The following is a 15,133-nucleotide window of genomic DNA, read 5'->3' as shown; positions in this document are numbered from 1 at the left end:
GAAAGGCAGGTGTATGTGAGGAGACCAGGTGCTTTTTTCCACGCATCACCATCGCTGCGTGCCCATTTCACAGCCGATGTGAAAAAAAGATTAATCAAATGAACGCTGTGCTCGCCGTTATCCCGGGGGTCTGACAAAGGAACTTCCACCGCTCGACATCGGTGTGACGCGCCCGTTCAAAGTAAGGCTGCGAGCGGCGTGGGAGCGATGGATGACAGACTGAGACCACAGTTTCATGATAAACGGAAGGCAGCGCCGTGCAAGTTACGCCACCGTTTGCGGATGGATTGTAGATGGACTGTGTCTGCTGGCTCTGTTGTTCAAGCTTTCGCAAAAGCCGGCATCATTTCTGAGGAGCTGCGCTGCACGGAAAGGGACTCTGACAGCGCAGATGGGGAAACTGGCATGTCTGATTTAGCGCAGCTGTTTTATTCAGAGGAATGCTGAGGATAACAGAGGATGATGACTTTGATGGGTTTAAGGCGAATGAAAAAGGCTGGATGGACGAGGGGATGATGAAAGCTTGGCTGAGGGAGGTGTATGTAAGGAGACCAGGTGGTTTTTTCCACGCATCTCCATCTCTGTTAATTTGTGATTCCATGCGTGCCCATCTCACAGCCGATGTGAAAAAAAAGGTCAAAGAAATGAACGCTATGCTTGCTGTTATTCCGGGAGGTCTGACAAAGGAGCTTCAACCGCTCGACATCGGTGTGAACCGCCCGTTCAAAGTAAGGCTGCGAGCGGCGTGGGAGCGATGGATGACAGACGGAGACCACAGTTTCACTAAAAGTGGAAGGCAGCGGCGGGCAAGTTACGCCACCGTTTGCGGATGGATTGTAGATGCTTGGACTAACGTGTCTGCTGGGACTGTTGTTCGAGCTTTCGCAAAAGCCGGCATCATTTCCAAGGAGCCGCCCGGCACGGAAAGTGACTCTGACAGCAAAGAAGAAGGGGAAACCGGCATGTCGGATTTAGCGCAGCTGTTTAATTCCGAAACAGAGGATGAGGACTTTGATGGGTTTGATTAATACTCTGTAATAAATACTTGAATAAAGCACAATCATACTCAGTTTTGCTCCCGCTCTATTTTTCTACCTAAAAAACTTAATTCAACAGCAGCCTCTGGGCCGCAGCGCATCCGGGCTCACATCAGCAGGTGTTTTTTCATCTAAATAATCTAAATCTTTTTAAGTGAGAAAGCCCACCGGAAAATTTAATCATTGCAGTCAGTTCATCCAGATTATTATCCTGCCTATGTTTTAAGTTAATTTATGCGTCAATAAACGAAGAAGAAGGGGGAACTGGCATGTCGGATTTAGCGCAGCTGTTTAATTCAGAAACAGAGGATGAGGACTTTGATGGGTTTGATTAATACTTTGTAATAAATACATGAATAAAACACAATCATACTCAGTTTTGCTCCCGCTCTATTTTTCTACCTGAAAACTTAATTCAACACCAGCCTCTGGGCCGCGCGCATCCGGACTCACCTCAGCAGGTGTTTTTTCATCTAAATAATTTAAATCTTTTTAAGTGAGAAAGTCCACCTGAAAATTTAATCATTGCAGTCAGTTCATCCAGATTATTATCCTGCCTATTTTTTAAGTTAATTTATGCGTCAATAAACTGTATCAGAGGAGTAATCACAGCCCTGTGTCATCAGCGATGTGTCTCTCACGGCCGGTTCCCAGGTTTTAATAATACTTTGTAATAAATACACCTTGCAGCTTTATTTGCTGTGATCAGTGGGAATAAAGTAGTTTTAATATGTTTTTAAGTGAGAAAATCCACCTGAGAGGACATGTACCTGTATATAAAAAACGCGCCCTATAGTCCGGTGCGCCTTATGTGTGTGTTAAAGGAATAGTACACCCAAAACATGATTAGCCTTCATTTTCTACTCACCTCCATGCTGAACAACACTCTGGAGTACTTTTTTGATATCTCAAATGCATCTGGAGATCTGGGAGGCTTCTTGCTGTCTGCTGACATTCAAATAATGGAGGTCCATGGCGCCCGAGACAGAAAGGTCCATAAAAGTCCACAAAAACGTGTCAATATTCCTCCATACTGCTCGTCCAATGTAATCCAAGTGTCCTGAGTGGGTAGCATCCAGAAATTACTCGAAACGAAGTCATTTAGAATGTTTTTAGAGCATAAACAGTAGTGTATAGGATTTCCTAATAGCGCCCCCATGCGCGCTCACGATTCTACGGAAGCCGGCAGACCAAACCGGAAGAAAGTGCGCATTCAGCGTCTGGTCTGCCGATAATGCAAGCATAGAAGAAGAAATGTGCTGTTTACCTGTGCAAAGAAAGAAACAACGAAAGAAAAATGTCTGAGGACTTCAGTGTTGAGGAAGAGCATGAGTTCTTTGCCGAGCTGAATGCGCTGGTTTGGTCTGCCGGCTTCCGTAGAATCGTGAGCGCGCATGGGGGCGCTATTAGGAAATCCTATACACTACTGTTTATGCTCTAAAAACATTCTAAATGACTTCGTTTCGAGTAAATTCTGGATGCTACCCACTCAGGACACTTGGATTACATTGGACGAGCAGTATGGAGGAATATTGACACGTTTTTGTGGACTTTTATGGACCTTTCTGTCTCGGGCGCCATGGACCTCCATTATTTGAATGTCAGCAGACAGCAAGAAGCCTCCCAGATCTCCAGATGCATTTGAGATATCAAAAAAGTACTCCAGAGTGTTGTTCAGCATGGAGGTGAGTAGAAAATGAAGGCTAATCATGTTTTGGGTGTACTATTCCTTTAAATACAGAAATGGCACACATAACTGAGAGTGCGCCTTTTAGTCCGGTGCGCCTTATGGTCGTGAAAATACGGTAAATTTTTTTCTAAATATATTTATTTACACTCACATAAAAAAGCACACACCCAGTCCAAGGAATAGACACCTTCTCATCTAAAAGTTGACCTTTATTTTTAATTAAAAAATATTTCAGGTGACTATGTGCGTATGCATTAAACAAAGTGTAAAAAACAGTTATCAAAGCAATTTTAAAGAGTCTAAAATGGGAGTTTTTTTTTCTTTATAGTTTTGATTGCTTCACTCTGTATCTTCACTGTAAAGGATAAATATAACTAAGGGCCATTGACAAAGGTGCACATCTGATAGGGCATGTAGACTTTTATATAGAAACATTAGAAATGTATCTCATAGTTAGCTTTGAGGACATTTTACACATTGTAAGAACTTCCGAGAATGCCAAAAAACAGACTACACCTTGACTTCTATTGACTACACAGCTTGCCTTCTTCTCAGCCTTGCAAAACAGAGGGAAACCAGCTAGTGATGAACGATGGCAGCACAGTCAATGAAAAATCAACCAGGAAGCACAAAGCTCTAAATGCTTAGCCATATTGGCTGCTGACGGGAGCAAATAACATCAGCATAGCACTTACAGAGACCAATCATACATTTCCGCCTGCAACGGCGCAAGTTCTGCACAGCAATAAATTTTTTCCCCTGATTAAACAGTAAATTCTGAACACCTATCAGGGTCCCATTAAGTGGGGGCCCGCTTTCAAAAACATCATTAATCAAGCAGGAGATATGGTGCGAAATATCAGTCATCGATCGTAACTGCTTATGACAGTTTACACAGCTTTATATCTGCAGGGAGTGCGCTCTGATGTATCAATTACCAGCAGCCCTTACTGCATGCTAATTGTGCATTTTCCTCTCTAATGCATCTGCACTGTTATCCTATGGGCTAATGAAACCAAACAAATCAATAAATATAAATTATACATGCAAAGATGTACTGCTGTGAACATAAAGCCTTTAATTAATTGCACTTGATTAATTTATATACTTTAATTATCTCTCCTAGCTGCAGATGGCATAAATATCTGGACAATCAGCGTATTGCTATGTCAGTCATAAAACGGCAGACACAGTGAAACTATTAGGTGAGGCTTGCTTGTCACTGGAAAACACACAGTTGCTGACATAAAAAAAGCTTGCCCCTGAATAATTTAAAAAGAGCAAATTGTCAGACAGTTCAGGGCTCAGAACTCATATAATTTTCTCGTTGGTTTGATATGTTTAGCACCATTTGCCTTTACGTTAGAGAAATAAAACTCTCAAACATATTCTTAGTTATGTTCTTTAACTAAAGCTGGTTTATAGCAATATGCTAATATCTTTGTAAAAGATTCAGCAAACTTTAAATATTTATCCAGTAATATGTCTGTAGAATGTCAGTTAAGAAAGAATTAAACAAATACAGTGTTAACATGATGAATTTTTAATTTTGCTTCTTCACAACCAGTAATTGTATAATACTGGTAGTTCTGGTGTACTACAAAATAAACTGTAGTGGAATGGTAAACAGGCTTGTGTAACATTCTTCATTTAAAGTGGTGTGCAGTATCGCTTAGTCTCAGTACTGTATAGATACAGGAGGGATGAACAACATAACCTCCAATAATAAAAATTAACCGTCTTTCGTTGCAGTCTCTTTGAAAAGCAGTTGTGGTGCATCAAGCAAAATTTAACAATAAGGTGTTAGCATGGAAAGAACAATGGTGTAGCTTCTGGGAGTTTTCATCTTGATGCTGCTAATGAGGGTGTTTTTAGTATAATTACCCCAACAGGGTGCCTGGCAGCGTAATTACCAGAAAGACATTACAAAGGAGTATTAGTGTGTCCAGGTACGGTAAATATGTCGAGGCATGAGGTGAAGGGCTTTGCTTTTCATCTGAGGCAAAATCTCTCCTGTGTCAGGTTGTCCTCCTCGAACCTGCAGTTGGAGTCACTTTAATGCACAAACGTTCAAAATAGTTTGATGTAAAATATAGGAATGTTAGAATATACTTTATAGGTTTTATTACGTTGTTGGGCACACTGTTGCTATAAAAAAGTCCTCTTTCATATTATGACAAGCAATGAGAAATCTTATTGTTTCATATTTTGTTTCATTTCATAATACATTGTTTCAAAATACATATGGTTTGCAATTTTTAAAGATACATATTTGAAAGGTGTGGAATGCATTTGTCTTAAGCCTTTTAGCTTAATTCGAATAAACAAATTCCTCTGCAAATAAGTACCCTCTCAGTTTGTGTACAAAATCCACCTAAATACAGCTGTTCTCAAAGGGGCATCAGAGCTTTGTTAGGGAACATTAGTGAACGAACGTCTCAATGAAGATCAACAAACAAAACAGAATGGCTGAAGATAAAAAAACATAAAAAATGCAAAACAGTAACACAGATTTGTTACTGTGATCTATGTATTCCCACCTTAGAAAATGTCTCCACTATGATATCAATAAAGTCAATCAATCAATCACCTGTAAAGTCAATGACTTAATGCAAAAGCTGGGTTTCCATTAACCATTATATCATGTTGGGGAAAAAATGACATTGAATTTTAATAATAATGTATTAATCTTGTAAGAACAGTCAGAAATCTGAGCCACTTAACTTTTGTTTTATTAGATAGATATTCTGATAAGTGACACCCGATAAAATGTTTTATTCCAGCACTATTTTTGAGAAATGTTAAGTTTAAGTTTTCATTTTTCCAAAAGTACATTTCTTTTTTCTAACTTTCTTTCAAACTGTCCATGTTCAACATATTCAGTGTCCTCCACATGATGGGCACAATGTAACCATGTGCCCATCCGCAGTGTGTTTTCTTGCATTTTACACATAGTGCTTGTTTTGCTATCCTCTAAAGGAGGATAGACATGGAATATTTTTTGAGTTTTTTTGCACCTGTATTCGCAGGATTCATTGCATTGCAAGTTAGGTAGATGAAACAGACCTAATTCTTTTAATAAGAGATGCAGTTCTTATTTGAAAATGTTTTTTCAAATATTATTTTTCAGATTCTCTTTTTCACATTGAGTTTTGCATTCTTTTCAAATTGCGTTTCATAGATAGCGTTCTCTTCCCTTGTGGGGTCTGATTTTGCTCTGGATTTTTCAAGAGCGGGTGTTTGTATTAAGCCTGACGTGAGAACAATGTGATCTGTAAACCACAATTTCAAAAGAATGCAATCTGTACTTTACTTTCTGAAAAAGCAAAAAAAAAATTTTTTACTGGACTGTGTTTTTATCATTTACAAAATGTATCTCCATACTAATCAGTCTCTTTGTAAAATAGTTACAGGAAGAGAGAGAGAGAAAAAAAAAAACATGTAAAAGACACAAAAACATGTGCAAGATGGTGCTTTGGCCACAAGAAACTAAAACCGAACAATTTAAAATCCCACAAAAAAATGCTGTCTAGAGGAAACATGATGGGGGCATCGTCTTGCTGTGGGAATGCTTGTATTCAGCATGGAGAGGGAAGCGGGAAAACATTGAAATAAAGATAAGTGGAGCCAGTTGCTGTGAAATCAGCAAAAAGTGAGAGGAAAAAAAAAAAGCATAATCTAACAGGATGATGACTCTAAATATACATCCAGAGATACAGCTGAATGGTTTAGACCAAAGCATAGTCATCGGTAAAATGGCCTAGTCAAAGTCCCACTGGAATACTATACATCTTGGAGTTTGTGGAAAGACATCAGAAATCTATTGTTTGCAAAGGCTTTGTTTCCAGTTTCCAAAGAAGAAATCTCGAAACATAGGTGTGAAAAGTGCTTTTACACAGTATCAACTCATGGGACCAGGAGAAATTACACATTTCTGTACTATTGGAATATATTTTTTCTTCCGTATTTTCACTTCTTCCCTTTATTTTCTACTTTATGTTGCTCTTTCACATAAATCTCATTGTGGTTTTAGACTGCAAAATGTCAAATTGAAAAAAAGTGGGTTAGGGGGCGCAAGGTACAAATTGAAAACAACTTAAACTGAAGATTTTTTTGCAGAGACACAGAATTAAGCTGCTGACACATCCTCAAATTTAGCTTTATCATTCAACCAAAATTACTGTACATAAACTCCCACCTGGAGACAGATTCAATTGTTCCAGCTTTGTGGCTTGACCTCATCTCTGTTTCTTTCTTTACAAAGAAATGTGTTCATCCCGATATGATTTGGTCACTTTTAAACAATAATGATCACAGGAAGGAGTGTCATTTGAGGATGAGGTGATCAATCTGAGGCTCATTCAGCTTTAATTCATGTAGATGCACACCTAATACTCATTACAAAGATGCAATTTCCAGCCAGTCAACATAGATTAATGGAGGACCATCTCATCTAGTGTTTTTTTGCACTGTGCTATGCCTCCAGCAGGATAGATGGCTTTCATAGAGACAGAAGTGGTTCACAGACTCATTTGTCCAACAGGAAAGCGTATGACGAACTGGCTGGTTGACAGCATATTCATGAAACAGCAATCAAAATGACACAGAGCAGAGTTTTGCTTTGGCAATTTTATTGTTTAATGTGACATATGAACAGAATTAGAGACATGACTGCTTTAATACTAAGAAAGGATATTAATCTGAAAGTTGTGGCAACTTTTTTCTAATCACTGTGGACTCAATAAAATCCTCACTCAACCACACCAATAATCTTTGCTCCATATAACAGATTATAAAATAATAGGAAAGTTTCCCCCCATAGCTTCTGATTATTTTTTTCATTCACACCCATAAGTATTTTCTGAGAAAACATCAGGAAAGTAATTTTTTTTTCCCAAATAAACATGCAGTAACCAGTGTAACATTTTCAAAATATAAAGAATATTATTTTACATATTCTTTGCAGAAATGTTGTCATCCAATGTTTAGTTGTCATCCAATCATTTCAATTGATAAAATCAGTATCAATCACTATATAACCAACATCTATTTCTTTAAACAAATTTTGTGTAAAACATCCTGACCTTCTGGCACTTCTTTGTTGGACTAAAAATACTAGGTGCTTCATTCTTTTATTATTTTCTTAGATAGAAATAACTATTTTCTCCTTTGCGGAGATTTGGATAATAATTAAACATGTTGTCTGTGTTTGCTTGCATGAGCAATCAAGGTTATTCTTCACTTCACAAATACATTTATAAACCTAAATCTTTTAGATTTAAAAAAGTGGTAAATCCATTGCCATTGCCATGAAGAGAATTTGAAACATAAAAATCTATTAGATTTATTACAGCGTCTAATAAACATTTTTCTGTTTTCTCCATGCCAACATAAAATGAAAAAATATGTATTCATATGTATTATTTGTATTATTGTTATTATTATTATGAAATATAATGCATTGCAGTAGAAACTATCACAGTGAAACTCCCTAAAATTTAACGAATCAGACCCTAAGGCTGAATCCCATTTCCCTGTGTTATCCTTACCCCAAACACTCCCATCTCTTAACATTTGTTTCAGCTAGCAGTCCCCCCTCTTATGATCAGAGCTTTATACAAAACTTCTGGATTTATTTAGATTTTATGGCAGCAGAAGATAAAAAAAGGTGAGTGATTTCTCCTTACGATTTTCCCACGAGGCCCACATCTTTCAGCATCTGGGAGTTGTTCTGTGTTACTGTCTGCTTTTGACTAACCAATAACTTTTAAAAAGGAATTCAAAAAAGAAAAACTAAATGACATCCTATATGCTCTCTGTTAGAAGGGTAAAAAAAAAGGCTTTGGATATTAATACATCTAAAGAGCATCTAGTCTTAAAGTTTGTATATGAGAAATAAAGTCTAAAAACAGCAAACTGTTACAAATACAGTATAATGCTCAAGCACATTAAAAGCATAGTGATGATTATTCTGACTAGACACAATTAGGTACGTTCCAAATTTATTTATTTTTCAACAAGGTTGTACTTCAGGATACTTTACCTTTTAAATTTATAAATAAATATAAGAGACGTATTAAGGTATTTTGTCTTTATTGGCATGTTGAGAGGAAATACAATTGTGAAAAAAAAAATCTTTTATGAATTAAACTGCACAAATTAATTCTTCCTAATTAAATTTAAAGAAAAAATATTTTTAATTTAGATTTGTTTAATGTTTGCAAAATTTGAAAACAATCAGGTTATTGCAACAATTTGTATTAGTTAAGAGAGTTTTTCATTTATGAGTGTATTTGCAAACACTTACAGTATTTTAGCCCTTTTGCTCCATAATATACCCTGAAAATTAATTTTTAAGGGCTATAAAGCCATTATTCTCAGCCCTTTCATTACTCCAAGTAAAACTACTTTAACACCCTACACCTAGGAACCATGCAGTTATGGAAAAAGAACAAGCACACTGTGTTTTTTTCTAAATATCAACCTTTGCTGACAGTCATAGAGCGACAGACAACAGAGAAGCAAACAGAAAATAAACTCTTCAGTTAGAAGCCCAAATGACAAAGAGAACAATGACAGTTGTTGAACTTGAATGAAAACCTGTGGGCTGAAATGGTGAATGTTCTGCGCCAATTTGATTTCTGTGTGATTCAGTGCTGCTGGGGGCAAAGCAGAGCGAGCATCATAGCAGGGCAGGCTGCCCTCCTAGGGAGCTCTGGTTGGCTGGAGTTACCTGTGCTGCCCGGGGCTATGCCACCAACTGTGGCTTGGAGCAGAACCTGTGCCCACAGCCCTCCCTTTCCTCCCCGTAATATCCTCCTCGTCCCTCAGCTTGCCCAGCCATCCATCCTGCATTAATTGGGTTTGCTGCTGGAATCCCTCTCTCACAGCACACGCTCACGTCCTACCACTAACCGTAGAGAACAACAAAAAAACAAGCATGTTTAACACAACAATTATGGTAATTGAAGCAGAGCCCTCAGCTGAAGGAATAAGCAGATCTGATTAAGGGCCCCCTCTGCATGATCAAATATTAATCTGCTGTGTCTTCTCTCTGACCTGGCTTGAACATAAGAGGTTCTTATGGTCTTATGCATTAACAGATTTGCTCTGGCTCAACTCATAGCATCTAATAATATTAGACGAGCAAGTCAGAGGACTAAAGAAGTCCTCCAGCAGCAGAATCCACTTAAAATAAAACTAAATAAAAATAGCAAGGGTAATTATCAGCCTAAGCTTTATGACAAGTCAATTACCTTAAAGTACTATTGACAGTAAATACCTCCAAGTCAAAATTCTCAGTACCACCTGTTGGATTCGACAATATTCACAAGCTGTGATAAACCTTTTTTCTAAAGGTTTTATTTCTGAAATATGTAGCTGGAAACTACAAGATACACACACACACACACACCCCGACACACACCCACATGGATAAAACTATGGAGAGATTCTTTATGATCTGTTTCATTCTTTAAATACACAGTTTTTTACAACACATTTTGATCATATATATTATACTGTTAAATACATTTAATTCATTGTTTATAAAAATGCGAACCAGGTTTAAAAACAATTTTTAAGTATTTATAATTAGTTGATCTAAAACATTCACAAGAATACTTTTTTCAGCCTTAAATAAGGAAATTTCACCTTTTTTGCTATAAAACACATTTATCCATTTTTAAAACTTTTTTTCTCAGGTTTTAAATGTATTGAATATAATATCATTGCAATCAGTGCAATTCCCTTGTTGCAGTTTAGACCAAGGCAAGGTTAGCACAATAAACTTTATAAATAATAAATACACCTTTTAAAAAATTTAGCTAAACAGCTTCTCTTGAATATTTTTTATACTTTTTATCCGACCCAAGAAAATAAGTCGTTAGTCTCATAAGATGTAACTTCTGTCAAGAATAGAGAGCAAGCAATAAACAACGTGGCTGTGAAACAGACGGCAACTGTCAGTTTAAAGGAGATTAGAAAGATATTAAATCAACACAAATACCCAGTAATTAATGGCCCAAAACAGCTTGTAAGAATCATTGGATTATGAATCTGGATTACATCTCTGAGCTTTCAATGTTGAGGGTCATACCGTCTGAGATGGTTGGGGGTAGTTCAGTTGACCTAATCTACTTACAGAGCATGTTTTAATCCATATGATTCATGCACAACATAAGGTTTATTCTAAAATCAGACCTTAATTCTGAACATATTTATTCCTTTTTCTTGCTTAATTTCAATTTGAAAGTCAAATTGTTGAACTGGGAGATGTGCAATATGTAATAGGCAAAGAATGCAGAGCCCAGTAATGCAAACCACCGGATCCTTTAAATAACATTAATGTATACAATGCAGCACAAACAACTGCACAAAAGTGGACAAGCAGTGTTAGGAGCAAAAAGTCAGGATTGTTAGGCTGAAGCCTTAACTAAACTGACTTATGGAGGTTTCATATGAGGTACACATTTTACTTTCTATATGGATATGGAGACTATAGGACAAAAAATGTAGAGGATCCAATTTTAATTTAACTAATCTTGCAACTCGTTGCAGCCCTGAATTCAGAAAAGCTATGGAAAAATAATTTTTTTAGATGTTATGCAGATTTTCAACACTTTTCAAAATAAAACAGAATCATTTACCAACGCCGTCAGCTTTAATTTAGAGCACAGTTCTCTGAAACAAGTCTATGACTGTCCGTGAGAATGACCCTTGCTGATTAATATGAGATTAACCCAGATGCTTTCCACTCAATTAAAAAGAAAACTTACTGCTACTGTAGATTAATTTCAGAGCCATAAAAATGCAACTTATAAAACACTGTTAAATGTGCAATTCTGCATTTTCAGTGGTTTCCTTTTAATCACCTTTACAAACAAAGCTAAAATGAGCTGAGCCCATGGATAATCACAGCCATTGTAACAGTATTTTCAAAACATGTGCGCTCCTGTTGTATGGAATCTTAGAGCAATCTGATTACACACACACACACACACACACACACACACACACACACACACACACACACACACACACACACACACACACACACATGCACACACACACACACACACACACACTTTAACAAGAGATTGTAGAAACAATGATGAAAAACAGTGAAGACCTCACAGACGCTGTTAATGACTGTGTCTAAATCCTTTACCTCTATTTATTATTCTTTTAATCATTTTTAATATAACTACAAGTGTCACTATTTCATCATCCAAAGAGGAATGTTGTTCTGCTGTATTTAAAACTTTGCTGCGGTGTCAAATAATGCTAAAAATTATGTGGGGTACGATTTAATTTGCAAAACTAAGTTAAGTCAGACCGATACAATTAAAAAGCAGCAAATGTTATCTCTAAAAATATACTTTAAAAGTAATCTGAAACTGTAAAACCGTATATAACCAGGCGTATGCAGCAGATTTCTAGTAGTTTCAAGCACCTTTAATTAAGGAAATGCTCAGCTCCAACCAACACTTCAGTCTTAAAGTGAAAAAAAATAAAATGTTTTGCACTTCAAGACTGACAAAGAACTGGAAAATAAAAGTGACCCAAAATTTTGTCAAATAAAAGCAAGTCAAGAGGCAGTAAGCCTATTCATACTAGTACTGCTGCTGCTAATAATGATAATTATAATAATAATAGTAACAATGTTAATGAAATGATTTTTTTCCCGTCATTCTAAGTGAAAAACAAAAATAAATCAGACATTTATGTTTGATTTATTAAACAGGATTATGAAAAAATTGGTTATTCAATATTAAAATTATGACATTTACAAATAGAAACTTGAAATTAAAAACTGGGAGGAGGTTAATAGATATTTTTATGGCATGCATAGAAAACTGCTGTGACTACATCTGATTTCTATTGTCTGCGTCACAAGTACTGTAAGCAAAATCCTTCCTCATCACTCCTGGCAGAATGAAACCTAAAGTCTGCCATTGCTTTCCCAGCTATATGTCAGCATATGTGGAGAGAAGGCTGATTCTCTGCTGTTTAACTGTTGTGTCCTCATATATACACAATTGGATTATAGATAATTCCCAGGAGTTCCCAAAAGATTTAATATGCTCCCGGAATTTGATCCATGCAGAAGTCAGGAGCCCCATGATGTGCAACTTGTGACCTTCTATTTGAAATCATGGTGATCCTTAATGAGACGGCTGAAGAATTTTGTTTCTTCACTTTTTGGAAATTTCTACAAGCCTTCTCTAAACATAGCATTAAGATTATTTGGTTAAACTTTTTACATTTGAATTATCTGCGCAGTCATAAGGCCCATTTGGAAAATGAAATAAACGTAGGGAAAAATGTTTACATTTTAATTACAAAACACAATAGAAGAACGTTATATGTAATAATAGCTTTTGTAAATGTATTTTATGTATTTAAAGTATTCATTATTAATAATGTATCTGAGCTTTTGCAATATTTTATAAGAACTGCTTTCATGTCTCTAAAATTTACGATGTATTTAGAAAATATAGTAAAAGTATTTTTGTACTTTGACTGGTTGCGTTAGGGCTGATTTACAACAATGGTTTTAAAAGACATTTTCCTCATGTTGTATTATTTGTTTTATGAACTCGGAGATTATTTTATTCAATGCTTATTCGTTTTTTAAAAGTGCACACTAATAGTAGTTCTTCTTAGTAGTAAAGTATTATTGTAAAGTAAATAATTTTTGTCTCTTAATTTTTTCTTTCATCTGGTTTTTCTAAAAACATGATGATACTTTTACAATCTTCACACAAATCTTAACAATTTGAATTGATTTCCAATAACTGTGTCATGAATGTTTTTGTTTTCTATTTAACTATGTTCCCTTTTGCAAACAGCAGAGGTTTGCTGCTACAAGTGGTTAAGGTTTATTTCCATCTTGGCGCACACGAAGCCCAGGCAGGTGCACACAGCCCACCGTGGGGTATCAGGTATCCCCCTTGGCCTAGGCCTCTCCCATTTGTCATGGTGAATGAGTGGTGTGCCTGACTGCACTTTCTCATTCCATTTCCTCCCGGGCTACGCTGAGGCCCTACCACCCACTGTACGCTGTCATTTCTTTAACGCCTTTTCCATTCACATGAAGTGTGGGCAATAACGCTTTTTCACATTCCTCCTTTTTAATAGCTTACATGCTATAGTCTACCACCTCAGCCCACCAACCAGGAGCCTGATGTTCAATGCTCAACACCAAAAATGTATAAATCCACCTTGATTTCATAATAATAATAATAATATTAATAATAATTATAATCAGGTAACAAAAAATATAAGATCCAAATAAAGTAAATACATTTTTTCCTTAAAAGTATCAGAAATCACATCAGAAAAAATAGATACCAGCACATAAAGTTAATAATTAACCTGTCCACTCCCAAGGGGTTAAAAGCAAAGATATTAACACTCTTACCCACATCTGTGCATATTAGCTCTGACATTTGGCTCATCTCTCCAATCCATGCAGTAGAACCCTGTATACTGAGTCCACTGGTTCTCAGGCTGCAGCTGCAGGACACAACAGGGACCAAAAAACATTGGCTGATCTCATTCATCGAAGGAAAAAGAAAAAAAAAGTCAATGCACTGCAGTTTTAATACCCTGAATCACATCCTGTGAATAAACTTATTTTTTTCTTTTCTAAAAAGAAAGTAAAAAAAATAAAAATAAAAACTTTTTTTGTGGCAAAAATTAAAAATAAAGCAGAGATAAAGTTTTTTCTATTTTCTTTTACAAGTGTTTGCATGGCAGTGGAAGGCCGTCAGAGCAGAACATATGGTGTCTAACTATAAGAGTGTAGATGCAGTGTGAAGACACTGTAGCACCATCTGCTGGCAACAAGGTAAACAAAGAGGTAAAAGTGGGGATAACTGAAGTTTGAAGTTTTAAGAAGCTGGTGAATTGTTTTCTCTTAGGGTTAAACTAATTTGCAATTTATGTTTTTTGGTTTACAATGTGGATAAAACACTTATGTAACTAAGACAGAAAATAAAAAAAAGGTTATAAATACTCTATTACACCAAATTGCAAAGGCAAAGCTTCATAAGACCTTTGCCTTACATCACATTTATAACTTTAACTGCAAGACATATAAACAGCCTCTTCTTCTCTTCTGTGGATCCTTTGCACAACTAATAATGGGTTAATCAGGCTGATTGCACATTCGTCACTACAACCTATTTCTTTCGCTTCTTTTTTTTAGGCTGACAAGGGTAAGTGTGTTTTACTTAGGAAATGAAATATTTAGTGACCTTCTCCTTTTGCCCCTAATGCAGAAGATCTAGGCCTTACAGCTGAGTAAACAACAGCGCAGAGCTGCTTAGTGGACAGGTAATAGCTAGCACCCATCTTCCTTCCAGCACTGACCAATAAAATAACCTCTAGCCAAAATGAG

General features: G+C 36.4%; 1 long non-coding RNA gene across 1 annotated transcript in view; it reads right to left on the bottom strand.

Moving 5' to 3' along the window:
- LOC119797945 overlaps positions 1-14,267 on the bottom strand; it is an 83,910-nt gene extending 69,643 nt beyond the window's left edge. The window contains exon 1 of the long non-coding RNA XR_005282641.1: positions 14,153-14,267. This is a non-coding gene — a long non-coding RNA (uncharacterized LOC119797945). The remainder of the gene's footprint in view (positions 1-14,152) is intronic.
- Between the last annotated feature and the right edge of the window lie 866 nt (positions 14,268-15,133).

The sequence above is a fragment of the Cyprinodon tularosa genome, unplaced genomic scaffold, assembly GCF_016077235.1.
Source record: "Cyprinodon tularosa strain WSP-4 unplaced genomic scaffold, ASM1607723v1 ctg604, whole genome shotgun sequence".
NCBI classification, from domain to species: Eukaryota; Metazoa; Chordata; class Actinopteri; order Cyprinodontiformes; family Cyprinodontidae; genus Cyprinodon; species Cyprinodon tularosa.
Note: the sequence above shows the minus strand (reverse complement) of the source record. Positions and strands in the feature narration are given on the sequence as shown.